The sequence below is a fragment of the Protopterus annectens genome, chromosome 17.part0 (assembly GCF_019279795.1).
Source record: "Protopterus annectens isolate FY-2018-M chromosome 17.part0, PAN1.0, whole genome shotgun sequence".
In the NCBI taxonomy this organism is placed as follows: domain Eukaryota; kingdom Metazoa; phylum Chordata; order Ceratodontiformes; family Protopteridae; genus Protopterus; species Protopterus annectens.
The window spans coordinates 438722528-438746102 of record NC_056751.1 but is presented as its reverse complement, the minus strand read 5'-3'; the positions used below and the strand labels follow the sequence as shown (position 1 = coordinate 438746102).

At 41.8% G+C, this 23575-nt stretch overlaps 1 protein-coding gene across 1 annotated transcript in view; it reads right to left on the bottom strand.

The window, feature by feature from the left end:
• The window catches only part of GPATCH2 (G-patch domain containing 2), a 1961709-nt gene that overhangs the window by 297402 nt on the left and 1640732 nt on the right, over positions 1-23575 (bottom strand). The window lies entirely within an intron of this gene.

Here is a 23575-nt window from a genome sequence, read left to right as displayed (position 1 = left end):
AAAATATGTATAAACAAGATAGGCACTGGGTGGCAGTGAAGAGTTACTAAATAGCTGGGTAACTACAGCAGAGCTAGTAAGGGAGATGGATAGAAGGGTGCTTGGTGTGACATCTGGAAAGAGGAAGGAGGACAAGGAGACCTGGTGGTGGAATGAAGAAATACAGGAGAGTATACAGAGAAAGAGGTTGGCGAAGAAGAAGTGGGATTGTCAAAGAGATAAAGAAAGTAGACAAGAGTATAAGGAGATGAGGTGCATGGCAAACAGAGAGGTGGCGAAGGCTAAGGATAAGGCGTATGAAGAGCTGTATAAAAGGTTGGACACTAAGGAGGGAGAAAAAGGACCTGTACCGATTGGCTAGACAGAGGAACCGAGCTAGTAAAGTGCAGCAGGTAAGGGTGATAAAGGATAATGAGGGAAACGTACTCACAAGTGAGGAGAGTGTGTTGAGCAGATGGAAAGAGTACTTTGAGGGGTTGATGAATGAAGAGAATGAGAGGGAGAGAAGGCTGGATGATGTTTAGATAGTGAATAATGAAGTGCAGTGGATTAGCAAGGAGTAAGTAAGGATAGCTATGAAGAGGATGAAGAACGGAAAGGCTGTTGGTCCAGATGACATACCTGTGGAAGCATGGAGGTGTTTAGGTGAAATGGCAGTGAAGTTTTTAACTAGACTGTTTAATGAAATCGTGGAAAGTGAGAGGATGCCTGTGGAACTGAGAAACAGTGCTTTGGTACCGATTTTTAAGAATAAGGGTGATGTGCTGAGCTGTAGTAACTACAGAGGGATTAAACTGATCAGTCACAGCATGAAGTTATGGGAAAGAGTAGTGGAAGCTAGGTTAAGAAGGGAGGTGATGATTAGTGATCAGCAGTATGGTTTCATGCCAGGAAAGTGCACTACAGATGCGATGTTTGCTCTGAGTGTTGACGGAGAATTACAGAGAAGGTCAGAAGGAGTTGCATTGTGTCTTTGTGGATTTAGAGAAAGCATATGACAGGATGCCTAGAGAGGAGTTGTGGTATTGTATGAGGAAGTCGGGAGTGTCAAAGAAGTATGTAAGAGTGGTACAGGATATGTACAAGGGTAATGTGACAGCGGTGAGGTCTGCAGTGGGAGTGACGGATGCGTTTAAGGTGGAGGTGTCATTAATGATGGCATTACATCAAGGATCAGCTCTGAGCCCTTTCTTATTTGCAATGGTGATGGACAGGTTGACAGACGAGATCAGACAGGAGTCCCCGTGGACTATGATGTTTGCAGATGACATTGTGATCTGTAGTGAGAGTAGGGAACAGGTGGAGGAGACCCTGGAGAGGTGGAGATATTCTCTAGAGAGAAGAGGAATGAAGGTCAGCAGGACTAAGGCAGACTATATGTGTGTGAATTAGAGAGAGGACAGAGGAATGGTGAGGATGCAGGGAGTAGAGGTGGCGAAGGTGAATGAGTTTAAGTACTTGGGATCAACAGTTCAGAGTAATGGTGAGTGTGGAAAAGAGGTAAAGAAGAGAGTACAGGCAGAATGGAGTGGGTGGAGAAGAGTGTCAGGAGTGATTTGTGACAGACGAGTACCAGTAAGAGTGAAAGGGAAGGTCTACAAGAGGGTAGTGAGACCAGCTATGTTATACGGGTTGGAGACAGTGGCTTTGACAATAAGGCAGGAGTCAGAGCTTGACGTGGCAGAGTTGAAGATGTTAAGATTTGCACTGGATGTGACGAGGATGGACAGGATTAGGAATAAGTATATTAGAGGGTCAGCCCAGGTTGGAAGGTTTGGAGACAAAGCCAGAGAGGTAAGATTACGTTGGTTTGGACATGTGCTGAGGAGGGATGTAGAGTATATTGGGAAAAAGATGCTAAGGATGAAGCTGCCAGGTAACAGGAAAAGAGGAAGGCCTAAGATAAGGTTTATGTATGTGGTGAGAGAGGACATGCAGGCGGTTGGTGTGACAGAGCAAGATGCAGAGGACAGGAAGAAATGGAAACAGTTGATCTGCTGTGGCGACCCCTAACGGGAACAGCCGAAAGAATTAGAAGAAACAAGATATTCATGTAAATATCTTGAGGAGTAACTATTTGGAAGTGCTGTGGAACAGCATTTCACAGGTCCACTTACCACACAGCTCAACAATGAATCCTGATCAAAGTGGGGTGGTTAGTAACAGAGAAAATATAACTTATTTTCATGCTAAATTATAGATATATGCTGCTCTCTCATATTTCTGGCATTGGTATTTGGCTCAAACTGCTTTGCAAACATTTACCTTTATTTATAAATTAAATATCTATGCTTACAGTGTGTATACATCTCATGATGGAGTGACAACACTGCTTTGCACCAAACTGCAGATCATAGCTGTATGAGCAAACTTCCCACTGATAGCAGGGATCTAGCTACTGCGGTTACGGTTGGCATAAATACTATTAACAAATCTATGGTTTTTATCTGAAATATTGCTCACTAAAATCAGATTCTAGCTGATACAATATCACCTCTGTGAAGAGGAAAGTGTGCTGAATATGCTTTGTAAACTTTTAAAATTCTCAATATATGTACATTTGTTTGCAGGCAGGTTTCAAAATTGCATTTTTAGTAAATTAACTCGAGTGAAAACTGTAGGTATTAGGTGGTGTAAAATTCCACTCCTGCTTGGTGTGAAAGAGTTAAGAGGGTATCTATTACTATAAATGTGCTTTTCCTATGCAAAATGGCAGAATGGTGTTTCCTAGGCAGTTCTTGAAAGAAAAAGGGAAGGGGTTACTAGACAGTAAGAGACCCAGTCTATGTCAGAGTTCAAAAAGTCAAAAGGAAATATGAGTAGGCAACTAAAATAAAAACTACCTTTTGGTGGAAAGTAGTAAAGTCACTACAACTAAACTTCTTGTGCAAACTGAACAGTAGTGAAATTCCCAGGTCAAAGGAAACGTACTTTTAAGTGGATATCAGAAATACATCTGTAGGCTATTAATAGCTCCACAGTTTGTTTGCATGTTTTTTTTTTCAAAATTCTAGGAACACTGACTGCTGTACAGACATATTATCATATTTGTAAAGGCAAAGAAGAAAAAATCCTCTTGGCCAGCAACTGCACACCAGTCATGCTTCTGCAGCCCCAGCCAAAATAAAAAGAACTCCGCCAATGCCCTGATACTTGCAGGCTTACTGTACAGTTGGGCAGCTGATGCCCTGTCTAAACCTGTAAGTTTCTGATTAACAATGAGTCATTCTGCCATACGCCAGAAACCATAGTCACATCTGTTCGTCTCCTCAGCTCATTCAAAAATGCTTGGGAGCAGTTTATACCCAGAAGGTGGCTTTAACAAGACTCAGTTCGCTGACGAGTCTTAATTTGAAAATTCTTCGCTGAGGGGACAAGGGCCGGTTGTATTTCTTTAACTAGCTTCATATTTGACACAGCTTGTTGTAGTCTGTGTCACCAGCAAATTAAAATCCAAGCTTTTAGGCAGATTAGTAGTAAGAGAGAGAGAGAGAGAATGTTAAAAAATGCTGGTCCTCTCTGCTAGAAAAAAATGGAAAAACTTTATGAAAATATTAAGCTGTAGAAAGCCAAATAAATAGTTTACTGTTGGACTACACATAAAAAGGCTATAAATTTGATAATAAATGAGTAAGCTCTTACAGAATCTGCAAAATAAATACAGTATATGTGCACCAGCAATGCCACACTATATACAGTTTAATTATCAAAAATAATGCAGCAGGAGAGACTCAAAATCAAGAAATTGTATTGATATTCTGTCCTAAAATAAACCAAACAAAATATGGCACCTCAATATATCCACACTTCAACTTCATCTTGATTTTACTTCTGGAAAGTAAAAAGTAAAAGTTGTTAAATACATGGTCCCACTTTCAGTTCCACCAAATCAAACTGCACTTGTTAAATGAAGTAGGTGTGGTACTTAAAATGAGTGTTTCCTTACTTAGGTGTAAACTTTGTCTTGAAGTAATAATTAGTCTGATGTAAACGTTTCCTTACTTATGTGTTTTTTTTGTCTTCCACTAATAATTAGTCTGATGTATTCCAGTGACAATACAGAATTTAAACTGCATCAAACGACACCCTCCTAGCTCATAAGACTGAACTAGAAATCTGGTGCAATGTTGCCCGTACAGCCAAGGAACTCCAGGAAATGCATTTCCAACGTATAGTAACTACAACAATAAATGACAATTTAGCTCTTTTGCAAAGTATCCCAGATTTCTGCCTTGAGGACCCTACAAAGCAGAAACCATAACAATATTTTCACAGCACGGAAGGGGGCACTTAATTTGCTGGCTTGTTTAACGGGGCCAGATGGATCTTTTAGTGGTCTGTGTTTTTCAACAATGCTTAAAATTTTGCTGGGAAACAAAATTAGTGATAATTTTATAATAGCAGAAAGAAAAACATACAAACCAAGGGTTTTCACAATGTACATAACTGACTTCACATACAGCATTCCTCCTTAATCTACACAGTAAATAGTGATGAATCAGTGTGTTACAAAAGATGCAGATTTTTACTAATCCCTCATGGATTCCATTAAGCAGGGTATCCTAGTTATTAAAAATGTGTCAGTGCTTAGCAGTGTGAAAGCTTCTGTATGACTTGGAAGGAAATATGCAGTACATTACACAAGACAGAAACTATAATTCGCCCAGCAGATCAGTTCAGCATGTTGCACTCTCATCTCTGAAGCTGGAAGATCAGAAGGGTGCGAGTTCCATCCAGAAATGTTGGCTTCATATACTGCTGTGCACCCCTGAGGTGCTGTTACACAGACAAAAATGTTAAATCTAGTCCCAGCTGCCTGTTCTTCTGATAATGAAAGTGGATATTAAGGATTCCCTGCTCACTATAAATACCACAACATGTCACCATGAGCAAATGGCCAAAGCAGTGAATAAAATACAATCCAAATAAATATAAATGCTTGGTATGACAGATATCACACATAAGAATGAAACTTATTCACAACTGCTATCAATTCTTAAAACACTTTACTTCATATATCTTACCTGACCAACATACTGCAATATTGTCTGTAAGCTTGCTTCCCTGGAATGTTCATTATTATATTTAATACAATAAAACAGCCTTACGCAGATCACCATGGATATACTCAAGCACACAGCTGAAATTCTACACAGATGACAACAGTTAAGCTACTGCCACTTATACAATGCAGCTCTTTTATAGACTGTCAATAGTAGGTAACATATTTAACGCTAAAGTTGACTAAAATTAAATTTAACTTCAATAACATATTTACAATATTTAATTTAAATCTGACTAAACTGCCGACTAAGTTTGCAGATGACTACAAGCTAGGAGAAGTCATTGACACTCAAGTGATTTAGCCTTTCTGCAGAAAGGTTTGTCTCAAATAACTGGAGCAAAACTCATGGACTGAAACGAAATGCCAAAAATGCATTATTTTATCCTTCGGGAAGTAATTTACTCCAGGGAACTACCACACTGACAATATGCCCGTAAGAGCAGACCCAGCTGTTCAGGATTTTGGAACTTATGTGGACAGTGACCTAACTTTTGACCAACAGGTGTCTATTGTTGTAGGAAAGTCCTTTTATATTGCACAGCTTGGATGTGGTTGTCTCCTGTCCTCCCCCAACCTTTACTCAGCCCTTATTAGAACAATCATCGAATATAATGTTTGTCATTTATCTCTCTAGATAAATTCAATAACTAAAATGCCCACAGAAATACGGTAAAAATTTAAAAAAATTATACAAAGCCTAAAAAGCATGTCCTACATGGATTGACTGAAAGCCCTGTTACTATAGATCACTACATAATATCCTATGAACCATTAGTGATGGATTTGTTGCACATCAGTTAGTACTCAGTCTAGGGATCTCAACCTCTTTTGCAACAACAACAGAATGGTTTGGAGGGACAGGTATACCCAAGGTGACCATTTTTTTTACAGGACCTAAACTGGGACACTTGAGGGCCACCATGTGAGCCAGGTCTGCAATGCCATTCTCCCGATCCACCATGGGAGTGGAGATAGGGCTGCCATGTCACCTAGTACCGGGGCCTGCAGGTTGGCCTCATGTCCTTCATCTGGCACTATGGGGATGCCACTCTGTGAACGGCACCACCCAGGATGCAAGAGGCCACATGCCTTGTCGACATCTGGCACAGTGGTAGAGAGAGTCTGAGGTATGCTGCAAAAAGCGAAGAGATGGGGGAACCCAGGGTCCTCTCCCCTGTGAGTTTGAAAGCTGTAGGTGCAATGCAAAGGGGAGAAACCGGTGTCACAGAAGTCAGGATGAGGGACTGTCTGAGGCTTAGCAGCCCAGCAGAATTCCATGAGGCTCCAAGATCACACGGAGCACTGCATGACTTGGCAGCAGTCAGGAGATATGCAATAATTGAAAATAGCTCTCTTTCCTGGGTAGAAATGGAAGACCAGAGGGGGTCCGTTCTGAAGGAAGTCTGAAAGGGAGAGAGAGGTGGAAAGTGACTGAGACAGGACAGCTCCCGCCTGGGTTAGTGGGTATGGACCATGCTCCCACTGGGACAGAAGTCTGGAAGGGGGAGAGATGCAGATAGTGGTAGGCCTGGCCGAGCTCCTGCGTGGGTAAGGGGGGGGGTCAGGCGGAGCTCCCCACAACAGAAGACATTACGGGAGCGATTGGCAGATAGCAGTGGGGACTGCAGAGCTCCTGCCTGGGTGAGCAAGATCAGGCAGAGTTCCCCATGACAGAAGTCCTTGAAGAAGTGTCTGGGCAGAGGGGCCTGGAGAGCTCCTGCTGGGGAGAAGGCAACCAGCTTTACCCCATAATCGACTGCATCCTTGAAAAATCTCAAAGTCCCCAGAATTGCTCTGAATGGGAAAGCAGGGGGACTCTGAAGCCTTTTGAGAGCAGATCTGCCCCTCAGCAGCCGAGGGGAGTTGCAGAGGGGTGGACAGGTTCAGAGGGAAGCTCCCCTGAGAGGGTCTGAGAGCATGAGTGATCCGGCATGATTTGGCAGCCTGCAGGAGACATGGAGGTGGCAGAGTCCCCCAACATGGGGGTGCTGCGGCCGAGGAAGGTCTCTTGGCCAGGTCAAAGGGGAGGCCTGTAGGGGTCAGCCCTGACAGAAGTTAGTAAGGGTGCACCAGGCAGATGGGTGCGGAGCCTGGAGAGCTCCTGCCTGGCTGAGTGGGGTCAGGCAGATCACCCCCATGATGGAAGTCCTTGAGGGGAGTGACTGATGGGCAGCATGGACTGGAAGGCTCCTGCCAGGGTGAAGGCATCTGACCTTACCCCATACCCAATGTCATCCCTGAAAAATTGCAAAGTCCCCAGAGATGCTCAGGATGGGAAAGCAGGGGGACTGGCCTTCCAGAGAAGCCAGGTCACCATTCAGACTGTGCGGTCTAAACTGGGACATTTTTGTGTCCCAAAGACAATGTTCAGGATTCCAGGACAGAGACTTCCAAGCCAGGACTGTCCCAGAAAAAGTGGGACAGTTGGTCTCCTTGGGTATACCTTGCAGAGCATACCCTACTGCTGTGGAACAGACTCCCCATCCACATAAAACAAATTTCATCCCTGTACATAGATACACACAACTTACATCTATGAATGAGGAACAGAACTGCCCTCTGTACTACTAATGGACAGAGGCAGCTCCTAAATGCTTTATCCAATGCATTGGTCCTCCAAAATTATCTATGGTATGTTCCCAATTATTCCCATTAGGGATAATATATAATTATTGACCATGGGATGGGAGCACAAAATGGGAAATTGACTAGGCTTAAAATGACCTGGAAGGGCAGCTAGCTTACATTTCAATAAAAACAGTACTTTAACATGAACATATTATACATAAAATAGTATCCTAGTCTGCCTCAGTTTAAGCTCGGCTCTTATGAAAAGGATAAAGGTGGCTAGCACACAAATCATGGCCATAACTGGAATGACCACAGCAGCATACCTCTCAACTGTCTAGACTTTTAAGATGAAGCACAGAAGAAACCACCAACAAATGAATAAAAGGATGGCAAAAACTGAGAGGACTGGTCCCAAATATAAGTCCAAGATTTAATATGTACACAAGTTTAAAAACACAATATCCACAATACGATAAGCACTTTAGTTCCAAAATTATAGAACTTCATCAGATAAAAACTTTCAAATATCCCGCCCTCTTTATAGCATTCAATAAAAGCATTTCATTGGTTCTCGGAAAAGAGAGACTTTAACATCAGGGGAGAAGAATATAAACTGAAATAAAACTATACTTGTGTTAGTAAAGGAGTAATATAAATCGTAATCTACTGTCTTTGTCCATGTTTTTATATAGGCAAAACAGGAAATTAAGCCAGCGTATTTATGAACATGAATACAATATAAAAAAACAGAATTTAAATAATGTTTTGGCTAAGCATATTCAAGAACGTTATTTCAAATATATGGTTATAGACAGTATACAACAAAGGAAAAGGGGTGGACCATTTGCTTTACAGCTTGAGAGAAAATAATTAATATGGCAGTTAACTTTATGTGCTTAAAGTTGAAACTCGTCCCGTTGTCAGCGGGACACTCACGGGGATCTGCCCACTGTATCAAGTAGTGGGACCTGAAAAGTCACGCTTTTGCGATCGCACTGAATTGCCGTGGAAAAGTCGCAATTACTTCCAGCTTTTTCACGGCAATTCAGTTACGTCACCAACCCGGACCCGCAGGCAAAGCTGCTGCCTGTTAGGTCCGGGTGCTTTAATTCGTGCAGCAATTGGCTGCAATTCACGAAAGGGGTGGGGATTGGAGTAGGAAGAGATCGCGGCTGTAGGAGCGCTTTGTTTTAAGTGCTTCTACAGTCGCTAAAAAAAGACCACAATTTTTTTTTTTTTTTTTTATATAACAAGCGATCCAGCCAGGAAGCCAGCCAGCCATCCTCCTCCATCCAGCAAGCCAGCCATCCTCCTCCTCCAGCCAGCCAGCCATCCTCCTCCTCCATCCAGTCAGCCATCCTCCTCCTCCATTCATCCAGCCAGCCAGCCAGCCATCCTCCATCCAGCCAGCCAGCCTCCTCCTCCATCCAGCCAGTCATCCTCCTTCTCCAGCCAGCCAGCCATCCTCCTCCTCCTCCAGCCAGCCAGCCAGCTAGCCCTCCTCCAGCCAGCCAGCCATCCTCCTCCTTCATTCATCCAGCCAGCCAGCCAGCCATCCTCCATCCAGCCAGCCAGCCTCCTCCTCCATCCAGCCAGCCATCCTCCTTCTCCAACCAGCCAGCCATCCTCCTCCTCCAGCCAGCCATCCTCCTCCTCCAGCCAGCCATCCTCCTCCTCCAGCCAGCCAGCCATCCATCCATCCAGCCATCCTCCAGCCAGCCCGCCATCCATCCATTCATGCAGCCAGTCATCCATCCAGCCAGGCATCCATCCATCAAGCCATCCATCCAGCAGCTACTCCCACCAACCAGCTAGCCACTCCAGTCATCCATCCATCCAGCCCCCAGCCTTTCATGCAGCCAGCTATCCATCCAGCCATGCATCCATTCATTCAGCCATCCATCCATCCATCCATCAAGCCATCCATCCAGCTGCTACTCCAGCAGCCATCTGTCGTACCCATAACAGCATCTTCTTCACAACTCTGGTGGTGACGTCACGGTAGAGGGTGTGGCCAGTGTCATAATGGCCACACCCCCATGTCCCACTTTGGCCCGCTTAAAAGGTGGCAACCCTATATGTGCTGATAGCTGGCCAGGTTTAAACTATCATTGTTCCATAGCCTGTCTTTTGAAACTTAAATCTTTGGAAAGGAATAATTTGGTGTAACTAATAATGCTGAAAAGTTTTCCTAAAAATTTAAGGAAAATGTTTAAACATTGTGACCATTTGCATTTGTGCTTTGTGGGCAGGAGTGTTGTCCAAGAACCAATGAAATGCTTTTAAATACATTTTAAATATTAAATCTTGGACTTATATTTGGGACCAGTACTCTCAGTTTTTGCCATTCTTTTATTCATTCAACTGTTAGATTTTTCACAGAATATCCACAGTTTTGCCTCATTTTTAGTATGTTCCTCAAAAGAAATGTGGTTGTTTTGGCAAATCACTAAGGATTGAAGTAACTAAATAATGACATACATTTGAGTTGCAAACTTCATATCATTCAGAAAAGTCATGCTAACACAAGTCCTGTTATTCCTGCAATGTTCTAAGTTTATAAGGCAATATTTAAAATCTGTTTCTATTTGGGCCTTTGTTCCCCCCATTATTTTAGGCTTTGTCCAGATTTCTTGCACTAACAGGTTGAGAGGTTTGTGCAACAGCAGTTAATGGAAGGCAGAAGAAAAGACAATGATTCCGAAAATGAGAAATGAAATAAAGACAAAAAAAAAAAAAAAACATTTCTGCAGTGAAAAAGGATGTTCCTGTCCAAAATTTTCAAGGATAATCTTAAATCAAAATAAAGAAAATCTCCCTTTCCTGAAAGCTCCAACAAGGAAAATAGTTGGATATTTTTAATGGTAGAAAGTGGGAAGAATCAAAAGGATTAGTTTAATTTGAATGAAGATTGATTTCTAATGTGGAAGAAGACACATGATGGCCAACCAATGGTTGATAAAAAATACAGAGGATTACAAATGTAGTGACAATGCAGACAGGATAAATTTTGTCTTCAGTGCAACAAAGAAAACCAGAAGAGTCTAACACTCCTAAAGTTGCCCATCTTCACCCAGGTCAAAGAGAATTAAATAGGCAAAGTTCAAATGGATACCGCCCACCTCCCCAAGCACACACAGATATACACAGACACTATCCTGTAAATGGGATTCACTGAAAAAAAAGTGAAAAGACTGCAATTACACTAAGATCAAGCAAGAAAGACACACAAGCCAAACAACCAAATCCCAAAGGTACGGGCAAGTAGAAAGCCAAAACTAAACAAATACAGTTTTACAGAGTTCTGAAAGTAGAAAAAACTATATGCATAAAGGTATTATTAGACTTATTTACCTTACTAACTGAAATACAACACAACAGAACAAACTAGCATTAGTAGCCAAAAAATATATTTAGACTGGTTTCAGACATTTTACCAGTCAAAACTGCAAATACATTTATCATATTCAGCAACTACATCTTTAATACATCCCTGAATAATATACCCCAAACCCTCAACTCTAACCTAGATATACTTTCAGTATATATCACAGCTCTAAAAGTTTAAAAGAAGAAAATGTTACACAATTAACTTAAAACATAGTGATTTTTAAGGCTATGTCCTTCAGAAGATCCACACCCGGGGATGTGTCCCCACTCAAGTACTGAAAACTTACTTGACATTTCTGATGCATTAAAAGCCATTTGTCCCCAGCTCAAGTGCTAGAAAAGTACAGTTGTGTACACTTACCATAAATGTAGATGTTCGAGTGTATTCACTGTTGCAGTCATTACATTTAGGTAATCTGCTGGCAGGTTGCCCTCAGTCGGCCTGATTAACAAAATCTTGGGTCCTGTGTCGGTTGCTGTTCCTTATTCCATGACGTCAGATCGTCAGGGGTATAAAACATGCAGCCGACACCATTACATCAGTTTTTTCTTGCCCCAAATGTCAGGTGCCCCCCTAATGGGGAGCAAATAAACCTAAAAACACAAAGGTATACCTCCAACAAAAAGCAAATACACCAAAAAGGCTTTTAAGCATAGTAAAAGAAAGTAGAGGTATAGCCAGAAAAGGTTAGGGGGCTGGAGGGAGGGTAACCAGGACTGCAACAGTGAATACACTCGAACATCTACATTTATGGTAAGTGTACACAACTGTACTATGTTCTTCATGTTTCACTGTTGCAGTCATTACATTTGGGTAGATTCCCAAAGCTATGGTTGGGAGGAGGAGGAGTTTATACAGCATTAGAGCCAGCTATAAGGTCCTGCAAAACAGCAGTGGCAAAGCCAGCTCTGGATTTAGAGAAAATTGGTAAATGATAATGCTTGGTGAAAGTATGTACAGAGCTCCAGGTAGCAGCTTCTAGGATGCCCCTGGTAGGAACACCTCTGAGAAAGGCTGCAAAAGTAGATGCAGCTCTGGTGGAGTGAGATCTGATCCCCTGGGGGATAAGTTTTCCATGGTGCTTATAGCAGAAATGAATGGCTTATCCACTTAGAAATGGTTTGTTTTGAAATAGCCTTCCCCTCTGCCCCTGCAGCAAATGCTACCAGCAGTTGTTCAGATTTTCTTCAAGGTTTAGTCCTGTCCAAGTAGAATCTAAGTTGTCTGTGCAAATCCAAGGAATGCAGAATCCGTTCCCCTTTGTTCTGTGGATTGGGAAAAAAGGTTGGCAAATGAATAGATTGATTAAGAGCCACACTGGAAGCCACCTTGGGCATGAAGGATGGATTGGTCCTGAGAGATACCCTGTCCGCATGAAAGATGATGAAAGGCTCCACTGCCATAAGAGTCTGTAATTCAGATATCCTTCTAGCTGAAGTGATTGCTAAAAGGAAGGCTGTTTTCCAAGAAAGAAATTTTAAGTCTGCAGTAGCAGCTGGCTCAAAAGGAGGTAGAGTGAGTTTCTCCAAAACAAAGTTAAGGTCCCAAGCAGGGGTTGGAGCTCTCCTGAGTGGTCCCAAGTTTTTTGCCCCTCAGATACTGCTTGAGCAGAGGATGAGAGGAGAGGGGAGGTTCTGTGTTATAATGAGCTAAAACAGCTGAGGCGTGGATTTTAATGGAGGAAAAAGACAGGCCCTTTTGAAGCATCTCAGTTAAGTATTGCACAATCTGTGGTAAATTGGGCGCTGCTGTGCTCATCCCTAGAGATTGGTTCCAGGCACAGAATCTTTTCCATTTGTCAGCATAAGATTTTCTAGTACTAGGTCTCCTTTACTCCAAGATGACATCCATCACAGGTTTGCTGAGGGATGATAAGGGTGAATTTAAGGGATTAGCCAGGCTGCAAGGTTCAATGTTGGAAGCTGAGGGTGCAGAATTTGGTTCTCCTGCTGAGACAGCACGGAAGAAGACTGAGGCAGGTGCCATGGAGATAACTGCGACACACTGCGCAGGAGGGGGGTACCAGTGTTGGCGTGGCCAGTCTGGAGCAATCAAGATCACCCTTGGTTTGTCCTGTTTGACTTTTAGTAGAACTTTGGAGAGTAGAAGCAGTGGGGGGAAGGCGTAGACTGATATGTTTTTCCATCTGAAGGACAGAGCATCCACTTTTCAAGCTTGTTTGTGGGGAGTCCTTGTGTAAAACTTGTCCAACTGGTAGTTCTGGGGGGAGGCAAATAGATCTATGTCTGGGCTCCCCCATTTGCTTGTCAACATGTTGAAAATCCTTGGTTCCAGTTTCCAATCGTGTGGGTCCATGAGGTTTCTGCTTAGTCTGTTTGCCAGTGTATTCAATTTTCCTGGCAGGAATTGAGCTTGTAGGTGCACTTGGTAGCTCAAGGCTGTGTTCCACAATGCCATGGCTAGTCTGCAGAGGGGGTAGGAATGTGTACCCCCCTGCTTGTTTATGTACCACATAACCTTGGTATTGTCCGTCTTTACCATTAGTTATCCTGGAAGAATGTAGTCCTTGAAGGCTATCAGAACATTCTGTACAGCTAACATTTCTTTTTGATTGATATGTAGGTGCATTTGATTTGGGATCCATTTGCCCTGAATGCACTTCCCTGCAAGGTGAGCCCCCCCCGCCCCATGCATAGTCTGATGCATCTGTAGTTAGGGTTTGGGCAGCAGGGGGTAGTGTGAATGGTAGTCCCTTGTTTTGGTGGCAGGCCTCTGCCCACCATAGGAACTCCAGGCGTAGGCAAGGTATGATAGGAATCATTGTTTCCAGGCTGTGATAATGTTGACTCCACAGACTTTTTAGATACCACTGTAGTTTCCTCATATGTAGTCTTGCATATGGAATTAGAAGAATGCAGAAGGCCATGAACTGTAAGGCTTGCAGTATTTGTTTTACAGATAGCAGGGCTTTTGTGGCCACTTGTTTGAAGTAAGTTACCAAATGAATTTGCTTTTCTGGTGTGAGGAAATCCATCTGGGCAGTTGTATTCAAGCTTGCACCCAGGAATGTAATTTGTTGACAGGGTACTAGTTGTGATTTCTTTTTGTTTATGGTGTACTGCAGACAAGTTAGAATCCTTTATACAAACGCCAGATGATTTAAAAGTATGCCCTGGTTTTCTGACTGAATTAGACAATCGTCCAGGTATGGAAATATTTGAATATTTCTTTGCCTGCAAAATGCAATAACTGGAGCCAGGCAGTTTGTGAATACCCTGGGCACAGTATACAAGCCAAAGGACAGTGCAGAGAATTGATAATGCAAGTAGCCTGCTTTGAAGCGTAGGTATCTTCTGCAAGATTCCCTGATTGGGATGTGCAGGTATGCTTCTTTTAAATCTAGAGTTGCCAACCAGGCGTCTTTGCCTAGTACAGGAAGTAATTGGTGAAGAGTCAGCATCTTGAATTTTGGAATCTCCAGAAAGGTGTTTAGAGTAGACAGGTCCAGGATTGGACGCCATGATTTGTTTTTTTCTGGGTACCAGAAAAAGGCTGGAGTAGAAATCTTGTCCCTTTTCCTCTTCTGGCACCAGTTGAATAGCCCCCATGCTTAAGAGGGAAAGTACTTGTTTTTGAGCCTCTGCCCATTGATTTGGGGGCAGGTCTGGCCACCCGTTAGGTGTTGGCAACATGTGGAAATGAAATCTGTATCCCTAGGAGACTATATTTAAAACGCATTTGTCCTGGGTTATGAGTCCCCAGTTCTTTGCATGAAGAGCAATCTTTCCCCCCAAATGGGCGGTCAAAAGATAAGTGCTTGGGAATTTTAAAAGAAAGTCATTGAGACTGTTTACCATAGGGGGTGTCTTGTTATTTCCAAATTTGGAAGTGGAGGCCCCCCCACTGCTTAGTTCTGAGAGTCCCCTGGGACTGAAACCTGGGGTTTTTGTTGTGTCTGGGTTTGGCTTGAGAAGACCTGGAACGAACTGGAAAGGACCAATTCTTAGTAGGCCAGTGCCTACTGAATCTTGGAGGTTGCACTTGCAAAAAATCTTTAACAGTTTGCATAGATTTTGCTTTATCTTCCATCTTTTTAAGAACTTCTTCAGCCTTGTTGCCAAACAGGCGGTCCTGATTTAAAGGAGCATCCAACAATTTAGCTTTAACATGATCAGGCAAAGATTGCTCCTTAAGTTAAGCATGCCTTCTAAGCACAGACTCAGTAACAGCAGCCCTGCAAGAAGCCTCTAAAGAATCAAAACCACATTGCAATGTATATTTTCCAACTTGTTCAGCAGAATGCATTAAATCCTGTAAATCTTTATTTTCCACACAGTCAGGAATCAACATCATTTTCTGTTTAAGCAGTCCAATAAAATACTGTTGCTATTTTAACATATGAAATTGGCAGTTTATAGCTCTGATTGCCAAGGTTGCAGAAGTATAAACCTTTTTACCCCATCTATCCAGCGCCCTGGAGTCTCTCTATCAGAAGGGGTAGGATTTTTTGCAGTAGAGGCCTTAATGCCCTTGGGCCCATGAGAAATAGTCTAGGGATCTGCAACAGGATTTTTGAAAAGAAACTTGTGGGACTCAGGAACCCTGTAGTATCTGTCAGGTTTACTAGGAGCCAGAGGCAGGGAATCAGGGGCCAAACTGGATTCAGAGAACACATCATCAACAATGTCTAGTACAGGGGGTATAGCCAAAGGCCTATCCTGAGGTAGAAGAAGGAATTCCCTAAGCCTCTTTTTTGAATCTGGAAATTCCTGGCTTTCCCAGTGGAAATGCTCCCTTAAAGTATGTAAAGTTTCCTCAAAAGAAAAATCCTCAGGAGGGTAAGCAGTGGGAATGGAATCCTCTGCATCAGAATCCTCATAAGTAGGTATGGACAAATCCAGATCATCAGAAGAGTCAGAAGAAACAGAATCCTGATCAGAAGTTTCATAATCAAGCTCAGCCCTAGGCCTCTTGGGGGGGTTGACTACCCCTGATTAGAGTAATTAGATCTTCAGCCATTTTGATCATTTGTTTTTTAGGCATAGGGGCCTGAGCATATGGCCTGGGCATTGTTTTTTTTAGACATGGATCGAGATTTAGGCCTTAGTAATGAAGGCGGTGTTGATTTAATATGCAAGTCTGTAGGCCTGAAAACACCCTCAGAAGCCGGTGCCTGCACAGCGGCTCCGGACCCATCCAAGGTAGCGACATCCGCGGGTTCCAAAGTTGAAGCATCTCGCGGCATACCGGACTCCAAATGGGTCTCAGTAGAGGCCTACGAATCAGAAGTAATGGGTATCAGGGGCTGCGAATGTGCCCCACTGAGTACCGGTGAACTGGCGACTGGCTTAGGAGAAGCGTCGCCAGCAGTTTTGGACCTCGGCGGCCTGTCTTTGTCTTTATATTTGCGTTTTTTCAGAATCCCAGTAGTTGGATGGCTAACCGACGACATTTCTGGATAATTAAACCAAGAACCAAAATATTTAGAGGCAAAAATATACCGACGACGGATAGTGTGCTGATTAAATAAAGCACAAAACCGACAGCAATGTACATCATGGTCATGACAGCAAGGTACATCATGGTCAGGGCCTAGGCAAGGAATACAGTACAAATGAAAATCTTTATGAGGTATTTGCTTTCCACAAGTAATGCAATTATTAACTTTTACATTCTCGGCTGGAGTGCCTTCTCTGTGGAGTCTGCATGTCCTCCTTGCGGTCGAGTGGCCTCTGAAAGACATGCATGAATGGGTGTCGGGCTGGCAACTCGGCAACATAAAAATCGACTGCCAATCATTAGCGGACCGGAGTTCCGTTGTGGCGACCCCTAACCGGGAAAAGCTGAAAAGACAATCAAACAAACTGACATCGGTAAGGAGCAAGAAAAAGTTTCCCCCACCGGGTACTTAGCTTTAAGTTGAAGACTTCAGTTCTGAAACCCGAAAACGAAAATTTCAGTAGTCGGCCGACTGGCACTTGCGAACTGCTTCTGCTTTGGGCACCGCACGGCAAGAAAGACTAATGTAATGGTGTCGGCTGCATGTTTTATACCCCTGACGATCTGAAGTCATGGAAGAAGGGACAGCAACCGATGCAGGACCCAAGACTTTGCTAATCAGGCCAACTGAGGGCAACCTGCCAGCAGATTACCCAAATGTAATGACTGCAACAGTGAAACAGAAAGAACATTTGACATGAAAACTTGCTACTTAAGTATGCCACACAATGACATCAAAGTGCCTCCTTTTATTCAAGTTATTTCCTGCGCTTATTACTCAGATCCACAATTCTTGTAGCATAGGCTTCAGAGGTTAACCCTAGACCCCCCAACATAACCACAATGACAAACATGGCAATGGGGCATATAGACATGATGCCCTATAGTTTCTCTGAAAGGCAGTATCTCAGAGATCTAACAGTATGACATGTACTTCCCATAACATTTCTATCTTACTTCAGGAAGTCTTTTACATACCCATGTCATGGGACAAATTCCCAAGTAGGGACCAAATAAAACATGGAGAAGACAGAAAAAAAATCAGAGTCAGAAGTGATCTATTCTAAGCCGGAATAGCTTAAAGAGTATCTATGCCACAGGAACAATTTATTTTGTACATGCTGTAGGCACAACAAAGCTCTCCAAGAGCAAGTATGTTTCTAAGAAAGCCTTCTGAAGGGCCACAACCACAAAATATTGGACCTTACTTACCCTAGATGAAGGTTTACAATATTAGTAATACATACAAGACTTTTTGATCCAATCTGTGAGCTAAGGTTCAGACAATGCATGCTCCTTTCTACCCTTTTAATGCATAGAAAAGATGAATTTGTATGATGGTGCATAATATATACACTCTTTTCACCTGTGTTTCATGGAGCAGTGTAAAGTACTGGCAGTGTCTCAGCTGGTTCAGACCGCAATGGATACCACCTTAATCTCACTGTTTCTGCATCTTTACAGAATGGAAAAAAAGGGAAATGTTAGTAGCCCTGAAGGTCTTTTTAGCAGACATTACTATTACAAAGGAAAGGCTTTCCAGGATAAGCACTTCTAATTACAAGTAGAAGCAGACTCAACGGATAATAATGCAAGATGAATCAATATAAAATTAATATTAGGAGAAACACATGGTTTATTACTTGTTTTCTGAAAATCTTTTGAGGAATAAAAAATTACTGCTGTGGCCAAAGGAAGTCTACCCTTGGCCAAAAGGGGACTGGAACTCACAGCAACATGCAGTCTAACCAAAGCAATGAAGAGCATGAACCAAATATATGTTTTAAAGATGCTAAAACTTTCTGCTGAGAAGAAAAGAAGGAAAAAAATGATTACTGCTTGCATGATGGGGGAAAGCACCACTGCCACCAATGTTACAGGGCAATATTACCAATGTGGCCTCCAGATGGCAGGATGCCACCCACTGCCATGTCCAGATGGCTGGCTCCAATGGGGGGGGGGGTTGAATCCTACCATTCCCAACCAGGGGTGAAGTAATAGCACAAAAGTGCACAAGTATTTTAGTAATTAATTTAAAAGAAATACAACCTGGATCCAAAAGTGTAAATGGCACATCTCATTACAAAAGGTTTCTCATCCAGGAAAAGAGAGGTCATAATCCCTCTCTATTCGTCCCTCATTCGACCGATTATAGAATACAATGCCTCATTTGGTATGTACCTCACTAGACACCTACAACAACTGGAAATGCCACAAAAATACCTCACTAAGAGGATCTTAGGCCTTAGACACATGCCCTATATGGACAGACTCAAAAAACTACAGCTATATTCTGTCTCTTATTGGCTACTTGGAGGCAATCGCTGCTTGACCTACAAAGCCATGTCTGACCTAGAGCTGCTAGATATGCTACACCTAAAGAAATCCCAATCCCTCCATGCCACATGCTTCAGGGACCTAAACCTCTTTACCACAATAAACAGAACATGCTGGAGGGACAGGTTCCTAACCCAGAGACTTCCCATACTCTGGAACAAACCTCCCATTCACGTCAATCAGAGCACTTCACTGGCCCTCTGTAAGAGAAATCTTGATGAGTGGATGGGCAATAGGAAGTTCAGCCCGGGGATCACTTCAGTGGCCTTGCTTGACAGGGGCACTGGGAACTAACTTTGGGCGACATGATACCAGGAAATCTTCTTGGGCTAGGCTTATATAGGCTCCAGGGCCGTTAGCCTAGTACACACCTATGAACATGTTCTGCTGTCCTGAGTATGGGCTTCCAACATCCACACCAAGACTGGACTGCACACAGCCCACTTATAAAGCTGAGTCTTTATCCAAACAACCCAGACCACTGCCAAACTGCTGCCTCTGTGAACCAGTGTATTCCAGGAGCTCCTTTATCCAAGCAAACTGCCTTTCACACAAAGTTTTATTTTAAAAACACACACACACACACACACACACACACACACACACACACACACACACACACACACACACACACACACACACACACACACACACACACACACACTCACACACACACTCACACACACACTCACACACACACTCACACACACACTCACACACACACTCACTCACTCACACACACACAAACAAATTCACAGAAAAATGGCAGAATTCTTCAACTGCCACAGCTTTTCTCCTGACAGTAGCACTGCCAAAATTATTTAATAGCCAGGAACATCCAGTTACTTGCTGCACTTAAAATAAGCCATATACAAACTTATACACATTAATATTTTTCACTAGTGCTAGGCTTAAGTAGTCCAATGGGAAACGTGTCAAATGGTTTATTAACCAGCAGGGTAAATAATGATTACCCTCTTCTCAGATAAACAGCAGATAATAAATATTCCTATAATAAATAAATGGATGCCAGCCACAAAAAGTTAAAGCTGAATAAGTTAACAAATAAAATAATGCACATACAGATTAAAATACACACATAATGACATACACACAAAGATATAAATAAAAATATAAAGCAATAGAAAAAGAATGGATACAGAAAAAAAAAAACTAAGCTCCAGATACCCATGTTCCCTGGTTATCATTTACTACAAAAATACTGTCCCTAACTATCATACGTTATATAAATTAATAAGTAATCTTCAAGTAGTTACTGTTCCAGATGGATACGGCACACAAATAAGTCAAAGAGCATCTACATTGCAACATCATGACAGTATAGCAAGACGTTATGTACAGTGTTTTTTTTTTTCTCCGATGTACATCAGATGACCTCATCTCCCTGTTGTTGGCTTAAAGAAAACCAAGTGGTTAGACCAGTTTTATGAAATCTCATAGCAATGTTCTTGTGACCAAAGACTTAATCACTTCAGTCCTGTAGCAAAAGAAATTGCCAATATATATCCAAGCCTGCTTTCTCTCCTTGGACTTCACCCTGGTATGGCTTAGTGATATGCAAGTCATTAAGTCCATCAGCAGTTAAATCTAAAAAGACAGTCCCTAGTCTTTTAATATTTTTTTACATTCACAAGAGAAGATAGCAAGTCTGGAGAGATCCAACACACTTCAAAAGATATTCCCTGTTCTTTTATATTCAAAAAGACAAAAGTCAGACATTCCTTAGCTGTTAGAACAGCACAAAGATTGCAGATCAACAAGAAAGAAGAAAAAGATATATTACATTTATACCATTTCCTTTAGCTTGGCATTACTCCAGAAATCATAGTCTGCTACCCAGAAAATAAATATCTCTATTTTGCTATACATGTCTTCTGCATGCAGACTCGTAGCTCCTTAAAAATCCTCCACAATATCAATAAGGAACACAAGAAAGTCTGCATATTACTGTGAACCATGACTATACATGAACACAAAAGTATTTCAGGTTATGGAATTGCCTTTTCCATCGCAAATTTCTAGTAAACTGGAAGATGTGTTTAATAGTCTAACAAGGAAAAATTCTGCAAAGGTACTACCTATGCTAAAGTCACAACAGCACAATTAGTGTCGTGTTCAGTTTGCAAGATTACTATAGCAAGTACTCTTAAAGGAAAAAACGATAAAACTGTAAAAATGCAGACAAGAAATCTGTTCTTGTAGAACACTAAGAACATACTCCTGGACAGGCAATGGCTAAATGGGAAAAGGAGACAGAATTTCTGCAGCTTGATATTGCACAGGATGTAAAATACTCTACAGATTGAGGGTCCCACAGATTTAGAAAATGGATACTAAAATTAGACATCTCCAATTCGTGGTATTGTCTGGTCTGCCTGCTTAATAATTCCATCAACTTGTTAGATCTATCTTGAATACTTACCTCATCAATTCACTGTTGCCTTTTTGACCATGTTCTATATTCAGAAAACCAAAGTTCACTCCTGATAAATAAACTACAATATTACTAAATTCAATCTGAGATGAGGCCTGAACTCTAAAAGTAGCAGCCTGACTGTCCTCAACTTTTGCATACCACACTGTAGAGATCTGGCAAGATGTTCTCCGCAACTGTGGGAAGCATCCATCTTGATGGGTGAGGAAAAAGATAGCCACAACTCAAATGTCTTTTTGCAAGCCAAATTGTTCATGTCATTATTTAATATATATGGAGCCATCTGGACTTTAGACACAAATGCAAATACCTTGTGCAGCTACAAATGCATAGCACCAATCCAAATTCATTGTGCAGCCACAACAACTGCACAGTAAAAATGCTCACTGACATCAAACTTAGTGCAGACTTTGTCATGCTGGCACCAGCAGACTGGTGAGAAACTCAGAGACAGCTTGTAAGAAGACAACTTTCAGGTCTGAAAGATGAATGAGAATCAGATCCCACCACTTCCAAATAATGCAAAGATAAGTGATTGCTGTAGACACACATGGCTTGAATCCTGTCATTAAACCAATGTGAATAGCTGCCAAGAGTATGGTCTCATATCACATCAGCTGTGCCAAACAGAAGCTTGGCTAAGAGCATGCAGAGCTGCCCTAGGTATGTACCTTCACCATCTACACCCAAGAGTAGGCCTCATAGTGAGCATCCCATCTCCACAAGCTCTTTTCTCACCACTCTGAATTTCTGTGTTTTCCAGTGTTTACTTGCTCATTGTTACTGTGCTTTAAATAAACTCTTACAGACACATGCGTGCATGCTCACAGACACACAAATGCACTAGATTTCCAGGTAAAGTAAGTAATATTTTATAACACTACAATCCTCCGTCCTGACTTACAGTGATAAACTGCCACCACTCCATATTACAAGGCTGGGGAACCTCCTCAGTTACTTTTTAACTCCTCTTACTAAGCCAAATAGCTTTAAAAATAAATGACAATATGTAGCAGGGTAGTCTGGCCAATGAGAGGCAGATTTGTCACTTTTAAATAATAAATACCTTCTTATCAATTAGCAAATAGTAAAAGATGATTAGTCACACATTTTTTAAAAATGAATAAATAAAAATACTTTACTTATTGAAGAAGTTGAGCGATATAATCAATGACTAAATATACAAACAGACAATAAGCAGAACAGAAAGAGAAAGTATTATTTTTAAGCATATATGATGCAAGAAAGAAATAAGTACAACTAGTCTACTCTAGCTAATGTCTGAATTAAAAGAATTACTGCCCTAATCCACAGTGGCTGAACTTACACAGCATTGGCAGAGAGACACAAATGCTGGAACAACTTACAAGTCATAAGACTGCACAATTTTCTTCTCTGCTCAACCTTTCTGATCTCAACTGTTCTTGGTTTATGTCTTTTTTTTTGTCATACAGAAGCAGATGTTCACATTTGCAAACAAAGTCTATTTGCGTATGGTCAGGTCTCCTTCTGAAGACTCTTGGAACAGCATCTTTTACAACCCTAGCTTTCTGCTGAAAAAAGTTTCAGATCCTGTTATTATAAGATAAATTACATTTTTACATCTAAAATAACAATGCTGTATTTTCCCAGCTGCAGACAGAAGGTTATGATCAGGTCTCCCATCATAACAAGCTTAGTATTTGTTCGGGACATGGATAACAAGAAACTCACCTCGACAGCAAAGCTTGAGAAGTGAATCTCGGTATCCATGTTGAGAACACATAATAAAGGGTTTTGATAAGAGACACAATCATAATTCTTTGTGGTGTATGGACCTTTATCTCTTCCAAGTAGTACAGCTTACAGAAAAAAAATGTAAAGTGTTTTACTGGATTTGAAAGCTGGTGCAGCACTTAGAGCTGCACAACTATCAGCTTATTTCTTAAGAAGGATGGAGGTGTAGACAGGGGAAGAAAATCAGGGACAGTATTTAAATATTGCTCTGAACTGATTTAAAAAGTAAATGGAACAACAGACTTTGTATCAATATGCATTTTCTCAACAATAAGAGTTAAACTGTATTTCTGGAATTTCTAACTGACTTTAATCCTCAGTAACAGAGCAAAAACATGAGACAAAATACTCGGGGACAGTTGAGAATTAAGGAAGGTCCCTACTGAAAGACCTGACTGTAGCTGAAGGGGGTATAACAATTAAGCCCTGTTTTTATTGGGTCTTGCACTGGAGATGTGCTTTACAACATTATTTATTTATTTATTTTACAGATGTTGGACTGTTATCACAGCTCTCCATG